This window comes from Typopeltis vanoorti, chromosome 12 (assembly GCF_054136105.1).
Source record: "Typopeltis vanoorti isolate ZY-2024b chromosome 12, IOZ_Tvanoo_1.0, whole genome shotgun sequence".
In the NCBI taxonomy this organism is placed as follows: Eukaryota; Metazoa; Arthropoda; class Arachnida; order Uropygi; family Thelyphonidae; genus Typopeltis; species Typopeltis vanoorti.
The window spans coordinates 69,291,900-69,315,616 of NC_143560.1; the positions used below are offsets into that span (position 1 = coordinate 69,291,900).

General features: G+C 36.6%; 1 protein-coding gene across 2 annotated transcripts in view; it reads right to left on the minus strand.

The window, feature by feature from the left end:
- Window positions 1-23,717, minus strand: part of LRR (capping protein regulator and myosin 1 linker 1 leucine rich repeat protein) — a 917,109-nt gene that overhangs the window by 343,171 nt on the left and 550,221 nt on the right. The window lies entirely within an intron of this gene.

Below are 23,717 nucleotides of genomic sequence, written 5' to 3' on the forward strand. Positions count from 1 at the left end.
ATTGTGCATGACAATGTGCGTGTCTCGTTAACGTGATTTATTCGTTATGGTTCATGACGTAATTGTTATGAAAGTTCATTTCTTTGATGTTTAATGATCTGATAAATGTTTTCCAAATTTCTGGTAAAATTAGACCTTTGATTCTTGTTTAGGTTTTCAGTTTTACGGGCGACTGTAGCTGCTTCTTTAAAGGTTCTTGAATGGTAGTTATCTTCTATGTATGGCATAAGGCTCTTATCTAAAACCACATAAGATCAGAGTGGCATTCAAACCAATCAACACTATTCGGAAATTTTTAAGATCACCAAAAGATCCTCACCCATTCTACAAGTACTCTGGAGTATATAATATACCTTACTCATGTGGTATTACTTACGTAGGTCAGACCTCTAGAAGCTTTGAAACGAGAAAGAAAGAACACATAGGATATGTCAGAAATAACAGACAAGACATTTCATGCCACTTTGCCTCTACTAACCATCACACTGAGTGGGATAAGAGCCTTATGCCATACATAGAAGATAACTACCATTCAAGAACCTTTAAAGAAGCAGCTACAGTCGCCCGTAAAACTGAAAACCTAAACAAGAATCAAGGTCTAATTTTACCAGAAATTTGGAAAACATTTATCAGATCATTAAACATCAAAGAAATGAACTTTCATAACAATTACGTCATGAACCATAACGAATAAATCACGTTAACGAGACACGCACATTGTCACGCACAATACCAATTTTTTGTATGAATTAGAACCATCAGTTATAACCTTCATTTTAGCTTACTAGTTTGTATTCCCTGAGGATGCCAATAGAAAAAATTGGTGAAGCATGTAGGAGGATAAAATAAAGCTACTTGACAAAGATTATATGTAAAAAAAGTGTAATAGTCATACTAGTGCTCATTTTTGTGAAAGCAACTCTAATGGATGTTTCTGCTCTAACTAGATGATCTAATATGGAATGACTTTTTCAGAATCCATAAAAGGTGAGAGGTTAATTAATATTTTTTTTTTCAAAAATCTAGAGAAAGTAACTAGTGAGAGCTACTGAATGATGATAACTGATTGAAATTTTTTAAATTCTTGCTTGGAATGGAAAGGCAATAATAATTGTCCTTGCAATCCAGAAATTCATTTTCACAAAGATTATATTACTAAAATTACACGTAGATGTAGTTGAAAAAATTAACATAATTAACTATAAGTACTTCAATTCATGTATCATCATCAGTGCAAGATAGTCAGAAATTAATTAAACAATGAGGGTATATGGAGAATGGAATCCAGAATTTCTTAGAAGAGCAATCAATTCCTGAAAAATAGCAAGAGATGATTAACTTCTCATAATGGATGCCATTTGGGCTGACAGCACTTGCTCAACACTGAAAACAAACAGTTTTTAATTCTTTCTTGATTTACATACTATAATTGTACAGTTCCAGATTTTTCAAAAAAAAGAAGATTTGGTGTCTTTATTTACTTTTAGGATCAGGAATTCTGGCATTTAAGAAGAGACAAGCCTCCACACCTCAGTTGATTTCGACAATGCCCTTGGTTGGAGAGACTCCGGTTCAAATCCTACCTAGCACATGAAGAACCTTTATCAGTTTTCCTCTCAAAACAGGCATCCTGGTCAGATAACGACATAATTTGCAAACAGAATACTACAAGAATAAGGAATAACTACCCTATTCTGTTTGATCGGGTTTTGAAAGCCTGCAAGGTCCACACATTAGTAGGAAGAAAGAGATGCTATGGATGCTTTGGCAAAGCTTTCTGAGAGAGTATCTGTATTTTTTATATTTTTTATTATGTCTTTTTATGTAACTTCCACCATACGAAAGGTTGTAATCCTACAGTACATTAGTACTGTGACTAAGCCTGGGGATTTTTTTTCTATTCTTTTTTTTTGTAGTTTGTTTATTTTTTACATAATCTGGAAACCCTGCTCTACAGACCAAACATGGAACTTTTTTCAAGCCTCTTCAGGTCTCCAATAAGTGGGAAGAGAAATCCATCTAAAGATAAACACATACACCCATGTTGATGACAAGATTCAAACCCACAGCCTGTTGTTGAGAGAGTAGATATCTAACCACCCAGACAATGAGGCTAGCAACTGCACATCCATCACTCTCCAGGACTGAAATAGTGTGTGCAGATTTATATCTGCTCTTCATTTCCCAGATCCGCAGACCACTTTGAAACTATCATGTTATAAACGACATAAATTGGACACAAGAGTCCTTTTGGCTCTTCAAGATCTCGCTTTAACATGAATATCTTCAAAAGTAACATAATGTCTTGTGGTAAGATATCTGTGGAAATTGTCCTGAGCTTTATTTTGAGCTTTCTTGGCTGTCCTACATTCTGCATTCTACCATGGTTTGGAGAAAAATTAAAACCAAGCCAATGCTTTTGGTACTGCAGTTGTGGTTATCAGAGAGCAGCTGACAGCTGTGGAATATACTTCTAAGGATGAGAATGTGTTTCAGTCAGACTATCTATTTTTCAATGTGATATCCATCCCGAGTTTAAAAAGGAGATGTTATTGTGGTCAAGCATGCAATGAACAATGCTTCCTGATAATATTAGTATCTGCATGCATCTGAAGTGTACTAAGGCCATGTACACCACCCTTAACAAGGATGGAACAAGGTAAAGGCAAATGAGATTATCAAGATCATTTTGGGAAATATCTCCTCTATGTGGTGTACTTGTAATATATCCATCCTGAAAAATATCTGCACCACATAACTGCAGCATGAAGTATTAAGAGATCCTACTGAAAGGCAGATGATAATTGCCTCTATGTTGGTACTGAAGAGACGATGCAATGTGGTATGGTCACCCACACAAGTGATGCCGATGCCTTCTGACTACTTGTATATGGATAATATATGAATTCTGCATTATTTTAACCGTGGTATCTCTTCTGGGTCTTTCAGATTTTTAACATCAACATGGTCTTATGGTCAGTTGCAGGGATGACTGGAGAAAAATCCCAGGCAGAGAAGGAAAAAAAAAATGATAGCCTTTGGCTACATGATGATATAAAAGAACTGAGGCTTTTTTCTCTCTCTCTCTCTCTCTCATGCTATCTATCTGTCTTTTCTTTTTCCTAGTATTATCAAGCTGTGCACCTCATACTAACTACTCTAGGCCTATGATGAGCATCCCCTTTACTTTTTTTTGTCTCAATAAATGTTGAAACCAGTCTGTGTAGTGGCCCTTCTCACAAGGCATTGCATTATATACATATTAAAGGATGTGTGTGTGTGCTATGAATTATGAGATACTAGGGCAATTGACGTGAAGGCATTAGCCTCTATATACAAGTAGCCAAGTCATGAAGATACTTCACATGCAAACATTGTTTGCTCACACTTGAATAAAGGTTTAAACCAAGAATAGAATTACTGGCATCTTTAATTAGAAACATCTGCTGTTTCTATGGTTTGTTAACATGTTCAGCCCTGAGGGGCTACCGGTAAATTTGAGGTTAAAGAGAGAAATTTATTCATTGCCAGAGCTCCTCAGTCACCAGAAAGCCACACGGTTCTGTCCTACTATGGCCAAGCAGGTATGACAGCCAACATCGGAGTTGCCAAACACAAGGACTACAACCAGTTCCACCACAATAGCCATTCAAGGCTTGGTGACCATGCCCTAAGATCTGTGGATTATTGGTTGATAAGGTTGAAAAGAGAGGATATGAGGATAAGCATGCTGGTGGAGAGAAAACAAGGGGTCATATGAAGAAATTATTTGATTAGTAAGACCATAATTATTATTTTTTTTTATTTTTTTTTTTTAAGAATAGTAAATCAATGTGGTCTTATGGTCAATTGCAGGGATGACCGCAAAAGCCCAAATGCTTTTGTATGCAAATTTGAGAGGTCTGATTAATGATGTCATTTAAGATGAGTCCTTAGTTTCTGTTAAGAAAATTATGTGAGGGAATGACAGAAGTGAATTCCTTAATTAAAATGTGAAAGAAAGTTGTCCTCTAGATTGGGTAGTGGTCCAATCATTAAGCAAAATATGTGGTGTGATGCTGCCAAGATGTTCTTTTTTTTTGCTTATTTCAAAAATTCTGCTTGTCTAACCTACATAAGGTACACTACAAGAACACAGAATTCTGTAAAAATACAAAATTAATCTTTTTACATGAAATTTTCTGTCATTAATTTTGTATTTATATGTCTACTTATGGTATTCCCTTACTAAGAAAATTCTGCAAACAACCTGATGTTTGTCAAAGGGTTACTGTCTTTCAGATCTAAACAAGTGACAGATAGTTTGGATTAGGCTTGTAAGCAAGTGTGATATGATTCTAGAGTGGGTTGCAATCTTGACTGAAAAATTCTAAATGTATGGAATGGAGGAGCATTAGAATAGTGCATCCTCTGGATCTTGGAATCACTGCTAAGCCATTTAACTGTTGTTTGGAATAGCCTTCTTTATATCATTTTCTGTAATGACTACAACTCCATCTCAGGGGGAAAACGCTAACAGAGTTCCTCCTCCTCTCCAATCACCAGTGGAAACCTATTGTGCTATAGGTTTTATGATCTCTTATATGTGGAAGAGAATATATATATAAAAGTAGTGATACAATAATTTAAAATTTCACTGTCACATTCAGTTGAACACCTAACAACAAGTAAGAGAAAAATCATGCAATCTTGATTTCCTATAAAATTTTCTGATTTTTTTTATAAACACAGCACTAGGTTTTTAGCTAAATGATAATGACAATTGGATTATTGTCAATGCAAAGACAGTATTGCTGTTGCAATCTGATGTAAATAAAAATGATGAAAAGACATAATAATATAATTCTATAACTTTCCTACGACAATGTCCCAGCACAGTGTACTATTACTTATATCATAGTACCTGACAAGACACCTTTTCAGTCAAAAGAGCTTATCCCTCCCTGTGGGTACTACTTCTTTCCAAAAATGATGTCTTACCTTGAGTGTCAGCAATTTTCATCACTGGAAAAAAACAGGCAACTGAATGGACACCATCTGGGATAAGAGGTAGCCTGCAAAATTGTTCTTTGATCTTCTACCTGCACTGAAAAACAGGCAAGCATATCGAAAGGCACTCATTCATTTATCTCAAAGCTGAATACAGTACTGTGGATGAGGATTAATTTTTATTGCCACCACCAACAGTTTATGAATGTTATCTAAAGTCATTAAACACTGTAAAAAAAATCATGAATTATCAATATTGCATGAAGTAATTTTGTACAATAACCTATGACCAAAGGATGAAGTTAATAAAATTTTGAGTTTTGAAGACTTCCTCAATAGTGTCGTGACACTTGGGAAAACCACTATACAACCCAGTTGTAAAGTAACTTCAAGTGCAAACTTTGTTTGCTTACACTTGGATAATGTATAAAACCAAGAATATAATTTCTTGGCATCTTTAATTTATAGCCAAGCGAAAAAACTTTCAACATCTACCTCTAATCCAGAGTATTTTAGTAATAAGGTGTGACACCTTTTGACTACTTGTATATGCATTGCATATACAAGTAGTCATTGCATTATGGGATACTAAGGCAATTGGTGTGAAGTCATTAGCCTCTATATACAAGTAGCCCAGTCGTGAAGTGACTTCATGTGCAAACTTTGTTTGCTTCTTTAATTTATAGTATAACCAAATGAAAAAACTTTCAGCAACAAAATATTGTATTTGCACCTTATCCAGCCAATTGAATACATTGTACCTGAGAATATGATCAGGTGTTAAAATTCTACTTTTTCTCAGATGCACACCTCTGTTTGGTAGTGGTTGGGGATATAAACAGGATATTTTGAGTAAGTATAGTTTCTGGGAAATTCCAATGCTACTCCTCTTAAACACTATTAATATAATTAACAGCTATTTTAGCCTGTTTCTGTTTAGGAGTGTCCCTTATATTTAATACATTGGCTAACATAACTCAAAAAGGGGTATATATATATATATTTTAGGGCATTATGGGCGAGTATAGAAGACAATTATGGCAGAATAAAAAATTTGGAAAAATTTTGTACATACTTTGTTTTTGGTTTAAAGATGCCTTCCAAATCCAAGCTCGTTACTGAAAGGTTGTATGTAAATGGGTGGGTAGGGGGGGAGAACATGGGGATGTGCTTGAGACACGGGAAATGAGTTTGGAAACCTGGGTTACTATTAATAATATATATATAAATATATATATATATATATATTATTTTGTTGTGGGGAGAGGGAGGGAGAGGGGAGGAGAAAAATGAAGGGGAAGGGTATCCTTATGTGAAAACTGGGGCAAGGGTTTACGGGGTGTGGACTGTTTCGGTCATCGTCTGACCATCGTCGGAACTTTGTGGTAATGACTGTAGGGCTATGTCAAGGCTGCAAGTTGCATCTGCCAAATTTGGGCATTTGTTGTCACTAAATGGCCAGAGGCATGGCTTAATTTGTAAGTTTTGGAACGTCCAACATTCGGAAATTAGGTAGGGGCGGTGGACGTTGATAGAATTTCCATCGCATTTTATGGCAATAGTTTTGGATATTCTAAGCATTGTTTCGTTTTCTTGTTTGTCAATGATTATGGCTTTGTCAATTTGGGGGATGTGTTTTAGTTCAAGGGTGATGAGCTGCAATTTCTGTCTTCCCTGTATTCTGTGTTTTGTTTTTCTTTTTGATGTTGCGATGTTTTTTTGTGTTCAGATATTCTGGAATGGGAATATTGCAATCCCTGAAGTGCTCTTGTAGTCTAGTCCATAACGACCTAATTGTAGAGCCCGTGTAGGTGACGTCACAGTCTTTTTGACAAGGAAATTTGTAGACTACATTGTGGTGTTCGAATATTTCTTTGTGAGTGAGAGATTTAGTAGGTTTTAGGCGAGTTGCTAATTTTTGGTTTGCGGTGAATACTAGCTTACAGTTTGTGTTTTTGAAAATGTATTTGTAAGCCTTGTATGTGTTTTGCATGTATGGCAATTTGATGACCATACATGTTGGGAAGTCTGCTTTTGTTGTATTATGGTTAAGACGGGATTTTGCCGTATGGTTTGCGTAATTTATTAGATGTGTGGGGTAGTCGCGATTTTTGAAAACCTGTGTTAAATACTTGAGTTCTGTGTTAAGAAAATTGCTGTTGGTTGAGAATTTGTAAGCATTGATAAATTGTGGTAGGATGACTGATTTTTTAACGGAATATGGGTGGTATGAATTGAAATGGAGGTAGTTTCCGACATGTGTGGGTTTGTGGAATATCTTCGTGGCTATTCTGTTATGGCTTCTGATTAATGTAAGATTTAAGAAATTGATTTATTTGTTCTGTTCTGTTTCCATGGTGAATTGTAGTCTGTTGCTAAAATCGTTGAGAGATGTTTGTAAGGCAGAGATGTGTGAGGGTTTGTCAATGCATAGAATATCGTCTACGTATCTGCCACAGAAGGTGATGCCAGGGGGGAGGGAAGGGTGGAGTAGAAGTGATTCAATGTGTGCCAGGAATAATTCCGCTAATTGTCCACTGATGTTTTGGCCCATTGTGAGACTGAAAATTTGAACATATAAGGAGTTGTTGAATTTAAAGAAGTTGGCGGATATTGTGAGTTTAATCAAATTAATGATGTCATTTAGTGTTAATTTTGTGCGGGTGTGTAGTCCTCAGAGAGTAGTGTGTGTACGATGTCTAAAGTTTTGGGAACATTCACGTCAGTGTATAATGAAGTTGCATCTAGTGAGGAGAAGATCTCATCCTGGGATGGGAGTAGTGTTGCTTAATTTCCAGAATAGGTCATCTGTATTTTTGATCATACAGATAGACGTTGTTAGTAGTGGTTTGATGAGTTTGGCAACAAATTTTGATAAAGGAGCTGTGGTGGTATTCTTGTAGGAGACTATGGGTCGTATCGGATAACCGTCTTTGTGGGTTTTGATGTTCCCGAACATATAGGGGGTGCGTGTAGTGGGGGGGGGTTGTGTGTCTCATTGTGGTTTTATCTATTTTGTTTTGACTTTTTAAGGTGTGTAAGGTGCTGTTTATCTGTTTTATGAAGTCGGGGGTAGGATCATTGTGGATTATTTGGTAGGTGTGTTGGTCGTTTAAGATGGCCATTATTTTGTTGTGGTAATCAGTTTTATTGATGATGACAACGGTGTCTCCTTTGTCAGCTTTTGTGATCATGATATCAGGGTTCTTTTTTAAGGATAAAAGGGCACTTTGTAAGTTGGGAGTGATGTTGGGTTTTACTATTATTTTGCTATTTATAATGTTGTTTATTTTTTGGAATATTGTGTCTTTGTTTGAGTCATTTTCAAGTTTTGCTTGGATTTCGATGATGATGTCTTTTTTCGGTACGAATTTAGAGGATATCACGAAGTTAAGACCTTTGTTTAGGATGATGATCTCGTCGGGTGTGAGGATGTGGTGTGACAGATTTTTGATGGAGTTGTCAAGTGTGGGTCGTGAGGCAGAGGTGTCAGCAAGATTGGGAACAGTATGTGTAATGTATTTTGTGCCTGTTAAGGCATACCATTTTTTTGTGTGTCGAGCTTCAGTTAACAGCACGTAGTCGTTGATGTGTGTTTGAGTGCTTTCAGAGAAAACTGCCCATTCTTTAGGGGACATTAAGGTTTTCAGTCTATGTTTTGTATTGTGGATGTAAGAATAAGCTTGATTTTTCTTTCTGAATCTGTCATGTATGGCCTGCTTGATGAGTGCTCATGAAGCTAGATAGCAAATTTTTTTGTTCCCAGGAATAGAGCGGTTACCACGTACTGTAGGAAAGTTTGGCGTAACGTTGTAATGTAGGCACTGCTTGAGGAATGTTATGTGCATTTTTTGCACGGTGTATGTGAGGATGGTTTTTAGGCAGTTTACTTTTGTGAAGGTTATACATTCGTTAAAAGTATGACGTGAGCCCATGACATAGCCTAGTGTTTGGAGCGAGTGCTAAAATGATCTTATAATTAAAGTGTATTTTGTATCACGGGGGGAGGGGGTATGAGTAGAGAGCCAATGGTTGAAGGGTTTTATGGTTACAAACACAATAAAAAATTAAGTATAGTTTCTGGGAAATTCCCATGCTACTCCTCTTAAACACTATTTTACTTAAGTAAACTGCCTAAAAACCATCCTCACATACACCGTGCAAAAAATGCACATAACATTCCTAAAGCACAGTCCAAAATCACAACATCACGCCAAACTTTGCTACAGTACGTGGTAACCGCTGCATTCCTGGGAACAAAAAAATTTGCTATCGAGCTTCACGAGCACTCATCAAGCAGGCCATACATGACAGATTCAGAAAAAAAAATCAAGCTTATTCTTACATCCACAATACAAAACGTAGACTGAAAACCTTAATGTCCCCTAAACAATGGGCAGTTTTCTCTGAAAGCACTCAAACACACATCAACGACTATGCGCTGTTAACTGAAGCTCGACACACAAAAAAATGGTATGCCTTAACAGGCACAAAATACATTACACATACTGTTCCCCTTGCTGACACCTCCGCCTCATGACCCACATTTGACAACTCCATCAAAAATCTGTCACACCACATCCTCACACCCGACGAGATCATCATCCTAAACAAAGGTCTTAACTTCGTGATATCCCCTAAATTCGTACCGAAAAAAGACATCATCATCGAAATCCAAGCGAAACTTGAAAATGACCCAAACAGAGACACAATATTCCAAAAAATAAACAACATTATAAATACAAAATAATAGTAAAACCCAACATCACTCCCAACTTACAAAGTGCCCTTTTATCCTTAAAAAAGAACCCTGATATCATGATCACAAAAGCTGACAAAGGAGACACCGTTGTCATCATCAATAAAACTGATTACCACAACAAAATAATGGCTGTCTTAAACGACCAACACACCTACCAAATAATCCACAATGATCCTACCCCCCGACCTCATAAAACAGATAAACAGCACCTTACACATCTTAAACAGTCAAAACAAAATAGATAAAACCACAATGAGACACACAACCCCAATATGTTCGGGAACATCAAAACTAACAAAGACGGTTATCCGATACGACCCACAGTCTCCTACAAGAACACCACCACAGCTCCTTTATCAAAATTTGTTGCCAAACTCATCAAACCACTACTAACAACGTCTGTCTGTATGATCAAAAATACAGATGACCTATGGAAATTAAGCAACACTACTCCATCCCAGGATGACATCCTCTCCTCACTAGATGCAACTTCATTATACACCAACGTAGATGTTCCCAAAACTTTAGACATCGTACACACACTACTCTCTGAGGACCACACCCTACACACACACACAAAATTAACACTAAATGACATCATTAGTTTGATTAAACTCACAATATCCGCCAACTTCTTTAAATTCAACAACTCCTTATATGTTCAAATTTTCGTCTCACAATGGGCCAAAACATCAGTGGACAATTAGCGGAATTATTCCTGGCACACATTGAATCACTTCTACTCCACCCTTCCCTCCCCCCTGGCATCACCTTCTGTGGCAGATACGTAGACGATATTCTATGCATTGACAAACCCTCACACATCTCTGCCTTACAAACATCTCTCAACGATTTTAGCAACAGACTACAATTCACCATGGAAACAGAACAGAACAAATAAATCAATTTCTTAAATCTTACATTAATCAGAAGCCATAACAGAATAGCCACGAAGATATTCCACAAACCCACACATGTCGGAAACTACCTCCATTTCAATTCATACCACCCATATTCCGTTAAAAAATCAGTCATCCTACCACAATTTATCAATGCTTACAAATTCTCAACCAACAGCAATTTTCTTAACACAGAACTCAAGTATTTAACACAGGTTTTCAAAAATCGCAACTACCCCACACATCTAATAAATTACGCAAACTATACAGCAAAATCCCGTCTTAACCATAATACAACAAAAGCAGACTTCCCAACACGTATGGTCATCAAATTGCCATACATGCAAAACACATACAAGGCTTACAAATACATTTTCAAAAACACGGACTGTAAGCTAGTATTCACCGCAAACCAAAAATTAGCAACTTGCCTAAAACGTTGGTGTATAATGAAGTTGCATCTAGTGAGGAGAGGATGACATCCTCTCCTCACTAGATGCAACTTCATTATACACCAACGTAGATGTTCCCAAAACTTTAGACATCGTACACACACTACTCTCTGAGGACCACACCCTACACACACGCACAAAATTAACACTAAATGACATCATTAGTTTGATTAAACTCACAATATCCGCCAACTTCTTTAAATTCAACAACTCCTTATATGTTCAAATTTTCGTCTCACAATGGGCCAAAACATCAGTGGACAATTAGCGGAATTATTCCTGGCACACATTGAATCACTTCTACTCCACCCTTCCCTCCCCCCTGGCATCACCTTCTGTGGCAGATACGTAGACGATATTCTATGCATTGACAAACCCTCACACATCTCTGCCTTACAAACATCTCTCAACGATTTTAGCAACAGACTACAATTCACCATGGAAACAGAACAGAACAAATAAATCAATTTCTTAAATCTTACATTAATCAGAAGCCATAACAGAATAGCCACGAAGATATTCCACAAACCCACACATGTCGGAAACTACCTCCATTTCAATTCATACCACCCATATTCCGTTAAAAAATCAGTCATCCTACCACAATTTATCAATGCTTACAAATTCTCAACCAACAGCAATTTTCTTAACACAGAACTCAAGTATTTAACACAGGTTTTCAAAAATCGCAACTACCCCACACATCTAATAAATTACGCAAACTATACAGCAAAATCCCGTCTTAACCATAATACAACAAAAGCAGACTTCCCAACACGTATGGTCATCAAATTGCCATACATGCAAAACACATACAAGGCTTACAAATACATTTTCAAAAACACGGACTGTAAGCTAGTATTCACCGCAAACCAAAAATTAGCAACTTGCCTAAAACCTACTAAATCTCTCACTCACAAAGAAATATTCGAACACCACAACGTAGTCTACAAATTTCCTTGTCAAAAAGACTGTGACGTCACCTACACGGGCTCTACAATTAGGTCGTTATGGATTAGACTACAAGAGCACTTCAGGGATTGCAATATTCCCATTCCAGAATATCTGAACACAAAAAAACATCGCAACATCAAAAAGAAAAACAAAAACACAGAATACGGGAAAGACAGAAATTGCAGCTCATTGCCCTTGAACTAAAACACATCCCCCAAATTGACAAAGCCATAATCATTGACAAACAAGAAAACGAAACAATGCTTAGAATATCCAAAACTATTGCCATAAAATGCGATGGAAATTCTATCAACGTCCACCGCCCCTACCTAATTTCCGAATGTTGGACGTTCCAAAACTTACAAATTAAGCCATGCTTCTGGCCATTTAGCAACAACAAATGCCCAAATTTGGCAGATGCAACTTGCAGCCTTGACATAGCCCTACAGTCATTCCCACAAAGTTCCGACGATGACCAAAACAGTCCACACCCGGTAAACCCTTGCCCCAGTTTCCACATAAGGATACCCTTCCCCTTCATTTTTCTCCCCTCTCCCTCCCTCTCCCCACAAGAAAATAATATATATATATATTATTAATAGTAACCCGGGTTTCCAAACTCATTTCCCGTGTCTCAAGCAAATCCCCCCCCCCCCCCCATTTACATACAACCTTTCAGCAACGAGCTTGGATTTGGAAGGCATCTTTAAACCAAACACAAGGTATGTACAAAATTTTTCCACATTTTTTATTCTGCCATAATTGCTTTCTATACTCACCCATAATGCCCTAAAATATATATATACCCCTTTTTGAGTTATGTTAGCCAATGTATTAAATATAAGGGACACTCCTAAACAAAAACAGGCTAAAATAGCTGTTAATTATATTAATAAGGATATTTTGATATTTTTCAGATACCAAACATGGCATCAGCCACTTCAGGCCCCAGTAAACATTACAGCAGTGTTTCACCAGATGACAATAGTTAATTATCCCCTTAATAAGCATACCGTGCCTCAACAACACTATTGTGGGTCGTGAGGCAGAGGTGTCAGCAAGATTGGGAACAGTATGTGTAATGTATTTTGTGCCTTAACAGGCACAAAATACATTACACATACTGTTCCCAATCTTTTTTTACATATAACAAATTTTTTGTTATATGTAAATATGGGCTCATCATGTGAAAATGTACTCTATCCCAGTTCTGAACCAATCACAATGGTCAGATTCACAAATGTGATGCTGGTAAGTACTGCTGATCTAAATAACTTTCTGTAGTTGAAGGATTCCAGGTGGTAAATGACCCTTATCTAGTGAAATACTACTATATTGTTTACTGGAGGACTGAAGTGGCTGTTGCCATGTTTAGTATCCAAAAACGGATTTCCAATTCATATCTACACCACTACTGCACAGGCTAAGTTACACCCTTCAATGGCATGCCAACACACATTAGTGACTTTAAAGTTTAAAGTCACTACTGTGTGTCTAAATTTTTTTTTTTTTTTTTTTGTTACATAATTTTATAAATTAAATTAAAGATGCCAAGAAATTATATTCTTGTTTAAACAATACAGTAGCACAGTCGTGAAGGTATTTCACACACAAACTTTGTTTGCTTACACTTAGATAAAGGTTAAACAAGAATATAATTTCATGGCATCTTTAATTTAATTTATAACCATGTAACAACAACAACAACAAAAAAACTTTAGACACACAGTAGTGACCTAGAACCTTCCATTCAAGAGTACAGCAGTAAAGCAGTTTCATACTCTCTCTCTCCATATATATATATATATATGTAGAAATGATAATTAATACTTAAGGAATTGACAGCGTACACTAGAAATATAAATTAAATCAACTTTAATATATACTTTCCGATATTCCGGCAACATCATGTTGCCATGTTTTGGGAACGTAAGATAAAGACACGTGCACGCAAGTACTGCATAACAGCAAATGAGAAACGAAGCGAGGAAGCTACCGTTTTCCTAAAGTCCTGATGGTGCCTCCTGGTGGGCTATATTAGATGTTCTTGGCCTCTGGGCTGAAGTTCTTCTGATGTATGTTTCCCAAATTTGGGAAACATACATCAGAAGTAGCTTCCTCGCATCGTTTCTCATTTACTGTTATGTAGTATTTGCATGCACGTGTCTTTATCTTAAGTTCCCATGAAGATGGCAACGTGACGTTGCCAAAATATCGGAAAGTATATATTAAAGTTGATTTAATTTATATTTCTAGTGTATGCTGTCAATTTCTTAAGTATTAATAATCATGGTTAACCAGCATATAAGCCTTTCTACAAGAATATATGTAGAAAGTTTTTTACCTTGGGTAGAGAGAGAGAGAGAGAGAGAGAAAACCAAATCCTAATAGTAAAAAATATCTACTATCAGGACTTCCTAACGAATTATCAACAATCCAAAGTCGCTGGATTTGGAATATTGTACTGCCAGTCACTCTGCCAAATCACGCTTATAGAAAATCTGAGTGCAGTGATTAGGAAGGAAAAGGCATTGTTAAGGTCACACAAGCAGGAGACTGTGTTTGCTCTCTGTGGGAGTAATGCCCGCAAGTCTTCATTCCTATACTACATGATCCAACTCTATTTTGATACTAACCATGAAAGACAACATAAAAAATGTGTATGCAGATCAGAAAAAAATCTCCCACAAAAACAACAAAAAAATAATAATAAATAATAATAAACAGAAATCCACTTAAAACATGTGAAAAAAGAGCTTCACCATCCTGTCCACTAACATATGTGGCCTTGATATCAATATATATTATGTGCCTGCCATTAGGGACGTCTAAACATGGCCTGTTATTTCCATCCAAGGACCACAAAGAAAATATTTTGCTTAGATATCTCTAAATGGCAAATAATGGACTTAACACCTGAAATATAAAAATCACAATCACCTGAACTAATGATGTGATAATTTCCAAATCTACATTTTTCTGCAATCCAAATGCCTGAAGCAGAATATCATCCTTAGGCACTTTCTTGTCCACAACTGCAACTAGATTGTTTTCTTTAATTCCCCTTGCTCAAGCTAGAAGTAATACCAACTTTTCTGTAGTCTTCAGTATCTAACATAATTCTCACTGTCTTCCAAAAGATCAACTTTATAATCAGTTCTCTTTTGACATACTATAAACTGCCGTTTGCAATATACAGGGTGTTCGGGATAAATTTGACAGTTTCGTAAGGAAAAAGAAAATCTTCTTTGTATCTATTAAATTTAATGAATTGACAAAAAAACATTACAGGCAGAGTTAATTACAATACTATCAACAAGATTTACTCAAAATAACCACCATTAGCATCGATCACAGCTTCAATTCTGCTTCGGAACCTCGAACAAGCTGATGCTACAGTCTCCCTGGGAAGGGCCGCAAAAACTGTTTTAATTTTATCCATTAACTGGGCTTTTGTATTACTGGAAGTGCGATTGGTGTCTTTTTCAACTGCGCCCCATACAAAATAATCCATGGGGTTAAGGTCTGGGGAGTTTGGAGGCCAAACATTTGGACTGGTGAAGTCGTAGAAATTTTCAGACAACCATTTTTGACTTTTCCCAGAGGTGTGGCAAGGGGCCGAATCCTGCTGCCATACATACGGCCTACCATTGGCTACCCTTGTTATCCAGGGCTTGACTACAGTTAGCAACTCCACGAACAAAGCCCGAATTCCAATGCCAGGGTTCTTCAACACCTGTTCCTGCAGATTTGCGAGGAATTCTGCTGTACGAACGCAATCAGATCGTCTGCTAGGGATCTTTCTTCTTGCTACATCCTCGTAGTCACCATTGCAAGTCTCTAGTTCATGCCTGATTGTTTTTACTGTATTCAGGGAGCATTGGGCAGCAGTCGTAATATCCTTATTTTGATGGCGGGCACGAATCATCATGATACAAGTTATTCTCTTCCATGATTCAGGTGGGTTCCAGCTATCCATCCTTTCTGACATCTTGTATATGAATGAAGAAGGGTCCAAACTTTTAAATGAAGAGAAGTGTGTGTTAATACATGTAACTTACAGAAAAATATAATTAATTATAAATATGTCAAATTTATCCCGAACACCCTGTATATCAAAAGGAAACTCAGATTACAGCATTTTCTAAGTTTCTTTTTCTACAGAATTTTCTTTTTTCAGTCAATCTGTCACATATCTATTAACATTACTGATGATGACAAATGGAACAACATTCAAGACTTCTGTATTTTTTGATCTAGAGATCCTGTTGTGATCAAATATAATATAAATAATTCTAACTGGAATTATTGCCTTCACCTACCTGAAAATTCCTAATAAAAATCCATGCCATAGTTCTCCAACAAGTGTGCCAGAGCAGGCCAAGGAAAACATTGGGATTGAGCATGTAGCAAACAACTCCATCACATAAAAAATTCAGTGATCATGAAATAAGAACCCAGCAATTTTCACTGGTTGGACTTAAATGGATATCAATTCAAGTCTTGGAATAATGGTTCTGCTTAGGATCATGGAACGTGAAGAATGTATAGAGCCAGAGCATTTCAGAAACTTACTCATGAATAAAGTAGATAGGAAATGGATGTACTAGCAATATAAGACAGACAGGAGAAGACCATCTGAAGACAGAGAACCTTTTACTGCATTAAGGTGGAAAAGACTCAGGTATAAACAAGAACCTAGAAGAGATTTCATTATGATGAAAAAATTATAGTAATCTGTGATTGAATTTGAAGCTTTTAATGAAAGAATAAGTAAGCTATGATTATAAGCAGAATAATGGTTTAAGATAAACTAGTTAAAAGAATTTATAATAGAAGCAGATAAAATCGAAATTGTTGCAAGTTATGTTTTAGTTGGGTCAAGAATGAGAAATGATGGTAAATGTGAAGATGAAATTAAAAGAAGGGTAGTCATCGGAAAAAAGTGATGTTTAACCTGACAAAAATTATGAAAGATAGAGGTGTGCGTAAAGCCACAAAAGTTAGAAATGTGAAAGCAACGGTATTTCCAGTAGTGAAGTATGGATGTGAAAGCTGGATTATTAAGAAGAAAGACAGAAAATGAATTGATTCGTTTGAATTATGGGTATGGAGGAGGAGACATTAAGAATCTCATGAACTGCAAGAATGACCAACAAAAAGATTTTAGAGAATATAAAGACAGAATGCTCCTTGGAGGCAATGATCGCTAAACAGAAGTTGATGTATTTTGGAGTTATGTATTCTCTAGTTATGTTGGAGAAGATTGAGGGAATGAGAAGAGGAAGACCACAAAAGAGTTGGATGGGCAACATAAAAGAACTTACCAATTTGAACTTCCAATTACTGAAAAAAAGGACAAGAGGTCGAGTGGGATGAAGAGTTCACAGGATCAACAAGAGTTGAAAATGACTGGATAGCACATACTACAACAAACATGCACAAAACAAGCTGTAGTAAAGAAAATAAAAGATAAATTTACTAAAATAAAGAGCCAAAAGGCTTCATTTCGGCGATGCACAATTATATAAATCAAGTGGATATTAAATCCAGCATTATTTCAAAGCCGAATGCAGAAACTATGAAAGTTGCATACAAAATTTGATCAGGAAGCTAGGGCAACTCGTAAATGCCAGTGAGTGTATTCCCATAAGCTCTCTGGTCAAATTTCGTATGAAACTTTTATAGTTTCTGCATTTGGCTTTGAAATAATGCTTGCTTTAATATACACTTGATTTATATAAAAGATTAATGTTATGAAAAACTAGAACTAATCCCTGAAAAAATTATACAAAAGAATTATTGGAAGTTAAAGCCTTTGAAGAAACAAACATCAATGGAGAAAGATCAATTAATTTGGCAGCATTTAGAAATTTAATAAGGCAGCCCTAGGTTTATGAGAAAAAATAGTGTTCCCCCCCCACCCCACTACATTATCATGTAGATTTATGTAACAGTGCTACTGTGTGATAGCCAGACTGGATATAATTACTGTGGTATTGTGGCTCTTAAAATGTTCACTTTAGTTGTTATTTTGATTAATGTAGAGATACAATTAACATTACAAAAATGGTGGCAGTGGTGGCAAAGAAGCTTAAGGCAGCAGACAAAAGATCTCAACTCAGAGATCAAGCTTTTCAATGGACTTTTTGTAGTGGATAAGATGAGACAAATGTTTTATGTATGAGACCAAAAAGATTAAAGATTTATGAGTGTTAGATTGAACAAGAAAAAGGAGTATATTATGGTGTGTGAAAAGTGTGACATTCCAAAAACGAAAAAGGTGTTACAAGAATAATCAGAAAATGGATGGGAATGCTTTTACGGTAATAACATAAGTGACATGGATGAGCATAGGCAAGAGTTAATGAAAATGAAGAATCGGGTTAAATGTGTCAAGAAAGACACTGAATGTTTAAAGAACAGCATAACTGATGTAAATGACAAGGAGGCTAAGAAAAGTATTTAAAGATAATAGGGTTGCTTTATATGGTAACTTAATCATTAAAAGTGTGGTAAAAATAAAGTGCACAAGACATGTTTTACAGGATATTATAAACCGAATATCAGATGTTTTGCACAGAAGGAAATAAAAAGCATCAGAATTAGTGGTAGTGGTGGGCATAAACAATTTGAATAGAGGGACAAAGAATGCAGAAAGAGATTTGAAGATGTTGCATGAAGTGAAGAATAATAGTGTGAGAAGTTTATTTTGCACTTGGACTACAATAAATTTAATTTAATCCTTTATCCAAGTGTAAGCAAACAAAGTTTGCACCTGAAAATATCTTCAGGACTGAGGTAAGGTGGTACATCCCTTGGCAACTCGTAGCAAAGGTGGACCAAGCTCTCATCACTCCTTGTCTCAGTATCTCCCATAATTCAAAGCACATCTCCTTGTGGACATGTATAGGTAAATATGACCTCTCCATTGCTTCTGCCTAAGTATCATCACTCTGGGTCTGCCTCCCACTGACGAGACCTCAATAAAGGTCGAAACCAGTCTGGGTAGAGGCCCTCCCCTTAATGCATAGCAATATACATGTCTGCAAGGAGATGTGCTTTGCATTATGGGAGATACTGAGACAAGGAGTGATGAGAGTTTGGTCCACCTTTGCTACGAGTTGCTAAGGGATGTACCACCTTACCTAAGTCCTGAAGATATTTTCAGGTGCAAACTTTGTTTGCTTACACTTGGATAAAGGATTAAACTAAATTTATTGTTGTGATAATAATGTCATTGGTTGGTTTGCTGCCCAGATTTGATAGTAGTGAACAGAGAAGGAGATCAATGATACTGAATGACAAGATGGCTGAATTGAGTCAGGCAGAGAGTGTTCAATTTGTGAATGTATGGAATGAAATGAAGGAAAGTTAGAATGGTTTAAAGCGGATGTGATGCATTTGAATGGGTTTGATGTTAGTCATTTGGAGCGATTGCTGTTTAATATGAGTGCACAGGCTCATATGAAATTAGTACCACTAAGAGTCAGAGACAGTCTGAGAAGCAGGTTATGGAAGAAAGAGAAGATTGAACAGAGCTGAGGAAGTGATGTGGTGCAAAATGATGGGGATGAAAGGAATATAAATGAAACTCAGAGTCAGGATCAGAGAAACAAGGATGGTCAGAACAAAGAGAGAAGTGCACTGTAGCAGAGAGTGATTGTGTTGATTGGACGGCCTCAAAGAGTGGAGAATTGTTATGCTTGTCTACTAATATAGACAGCATCAGAAATAAAAGGGCTGAGTTTGTAGCATTGGTTGATCAGTATGCCCAAAGATAATTGGAATAGGTAAAACATGGTTGACTGAGGATGATATACTGTCAGGACTTGAAATGGTAGGATATAGAATTTTCCGAAAGGAGAGAAAGATGAAGATAGGAATGGGTAGGTGGGTGGGGAGAGGGCTATTGTTAATGGTAGCAGAGGAATTGTGTCCTTCAAGAGTCGAAGTTGAAACTACTAGTACGTGTGAAGATTCTGAAGCTGTTCGGTGTGAAGTTGAGATCAACAGAGTAGTAAATCTAATAGAATGCTGTTATAGGCTAGGGAACGTGGAGAGAATTGACTGTGAAATGTTTAGACAAATTATTTGGGCAAGTAAAAGGAAAATGATCCTTGGGAGATTTTAATTGTAGGAATGTGGATTTGAAAGAAGAAATAGTGTAGTCACAAGGAGAGGATTTGTTGAGTTGCTGCAGGATAACTATCTAAAGCAGCATGTGATGGAAGCAACATGAGGTTTATTGGTGTTAGATTCGGTGATATAATCACAGGATGTGGTTGTTAATGAGCTATTGGTTTGGAAGGTAATCAAACAGGAAAAAAGTTGTTATCAAGAAGATCTATATGTGGAGCTATAAAGTCGATGGATATCAGAAGCTCTGTAGTCAACTAGCATCAATACGCTGGGTTGATGAATTGTGTAGAAAAGATGTTGATGGTGCAAGGAAATGATAAGGCAGTATCTAACATAAGCAATGCATAACTGTATATCAAGAGTTATGCAGATAAATATAGTCGGAGTGAGATGGATGAATGGTGAAATCAAGCAAGGTGTTACAAAAGAACTTATGGAGGAAGTACAAGAGAATTTGCAGCGAACAGATGCATGAAGAATATAAATTACAGGCTAGAATAGTGACAAGCATGATTGAAAAAAGAAAATGTAGAATATGAGAGGAGATTAGCCAGTCAGATCAAAGATAATCCAAGGGAATTTTTCTGTTATGTGGCAAGCAAGAGGGAAAATAATTATTGCAGATTGATACGGGTGAAAAATTGGTAGCAGAGTAATCATAACAAAATATAGTGGAATTATTTAACAAACACTTCGTCAGTGTATATCGCAAGGGTGTGAATGAATGTTGTGCAGCATGTAGAAGGGAGGCATGAATTAGGAGAATTAAAGGTGAAAGAATCAAAGGTGTATGAAGTGTTAGGTTAGATGTTAATAAAGCTGTTGGAATGGATGACATACTACCATGCATTTTTAAAGAATGTGCAAAAGAGTTAGCACTGCCCTTGTCCTGGTTATTTTATGTAAGTCTTGCAGTAGGGAAGGTTCCTACAGAATGGAAAGAAGGCAAAATTATAACTCCTCTCCACAAGCATGGTTTGAGAACAAAAGTTTCCAATTATAGACCAGTCTATATATCTGCAGTTGTGATCAAAGTGTTAGAAACATTGGTTAGAAATAAAATACAGGAGTGGGTTGATTGACACAAGATTCCCTATGATGGTCAGCATGGGTTTGTGAAGTGCAAGTCTTGTTTTAGCAACTGGCTTATGTTTTATGATAAGGTTATGAATGTGTTGGATAAGGGAGAATCATATACAGTGATATTCTTGGACTTTGCAAAAGAATTTCATAGATTACCCATGATAAATTAGTATACAAGCGGCAGAGGATAAACATGAATTGTATATTGGTAGAGGGATCAGAGATTGGCTCACTGTATGATACCAGCAAGTTGTGTATGATGGAGCCATTCTCAGAAATGAAAAGTGACCAGTGGCATGCCTCAGGGTTCTGTTCTTGGGTCCCTACTGTTTAACTTATTTGTTAACAATATTTCATGTGGATCGACTGGAGATTTTCAAATGTTTGCTGATGAGGCAAAGTTACGTAGGGTTATCAGGAATAGTTCTGATGTTAATTCTCTACATGAAGATTTGAATAGAGTTCTAGCTTGGAGAAATGAGTGGGGGGTTGCAGTTTTAATATTAATAAATGCTATGCATTAGATTTTGGGATACAGAGATATAAGGCTACATACTATATTGGTGCATCAGTACTGCAGGAAGTGGACGAGATTCAGGATCTTGGAGTGATGGTAAACAGTGGACTGAAGTTCTTGGGATACATCACACGTCTGGCAAAGACATTGACAAGTAGGGATAAGGAGGGGGTGGTTCCTCTATATAAGGCATTGGTCAGACCATATATTGACTATTGTACTCAGATTTGGTCACCTAGTTTTCATTGTAATGTGGAAATACTAGAGTAAGCCCAAAGACAAATAATCAAAGTGATATCAGGACTCTGGAGTGTTGGTTATGAAAAGCGTTTGAGAGAACGTGGAGAGACCTTCAAGTTAGTGAAGAGATTCTATCAGATTAATACAGAAGAAATTATAAAAACAGTGGATGTTTAGATGGGAAGAACAAGAGGGTCATCTCCCTGGAAGTTGTGGTGAAGAAAGGGTGTAAGAAGTAGATTTTTTACATGGAGAGTTGTTAGTGAGTGGGATGCATTGCCTGAGTGCATTGTGAGTGCAGGTAGTGTAAATAACTTCAAAGCTCATTATGATAGACATATTTTCTGAGTGGCTAAGTGGCCTCCCACAATGAGTCTGTTATCTCCATGGAGGTTACCAAATAATAATATATACAAACAAACATGGAAATCCTGATGAATACACATATTACTAACTACACCACCTCATAATCAATAAAAGACATAGGAATTGCATCCAGAATACTTGGAGTTACTGAGAAGCTGAGTGTGATAGTGACCATTTTCTAACTGGTCGAATTAAACAAATATTTTTCAGCACATGTTCATCTACTAAAATACATTATTAACAAACAAGATAAAACAGAGAAGAGAAGAAATTATGAGAATGAATTAAAATAAAAATTGAAAAATTATCAGACAAAAGAAAATGAAAATATTGAAAACATCTCTGGAACCATATCAAGGATACCATAAAAGCAGCAGTAAAGGAAAAACTTAAATGGAATTCAAAGTAAAATACAGGGGAAATAATCATTTAATAAAGAACGTGAACTAGCCAGATAGAAAAAGAAAAGCTTAAGCCTCAGTAATGGAAGGGTTACAATGGAGTGGAAAGAGGGCAAAATAGTCCCACTGCATAAAGGAGGCCCCAAGAACAGAAGTAGCAAATTATAGACCAGTCAGTATCTCATGAGTGGAGGTTAAGGTATGGAGAAACTGGGAAAATAGAATTCAGGATGTGATACTTTCTAAGAGGAAATATGGTTCAGTAAAGGGTAGACCTTGCCTTAGTAATCTGTTTATTTTTTATAATAAAGTGATAATGGACTTAGATAAGGGAAATTGTGACTCAGTGATATTGTTAGACATTGCAAAATCATTTGACAAGATCCCACATAGAACTCAGTTGCATAAATTGGAGCAAATGAAGATGAACATGCATTTACTGATTTGGATTCAAGGATGGCTGATGGACAGATATCAGAGTGGTTTATGGAGGTGCTCAGTCCAGGAGAAGGCAGGTGACTAGTGGTGTACCACAGGGCTCAGTACTTGGTGCTCTGTTGTTTAATTTTGTAATCACTGATAGTTCTTTTTTGTCAAATTAGGAAATAATCTGACACGAAAATATTCACTTATCTCCTGATGATGCAAAACTGCGAAAAGAAACAGTAAATGAAGCTGATGTAGAGATCCTTCAGAATGACTTAAATAGATTTGCAGTATGGGCAAAGGTAAATGGCTACCAGTTTAATGTGACCAAATGTAAGGTAATGCACTTCGGGAAGAAGAGATCACAAACTGTTTAGTATATAGGTGGAACTGAATTGAAAAAAACTGATAAGGCAAGGGACTTGGGGCTGGTTGTGGAGAGGGAGTGGACATTTAGAGGGTATATTGCAAAGGTAGCCAAAACAA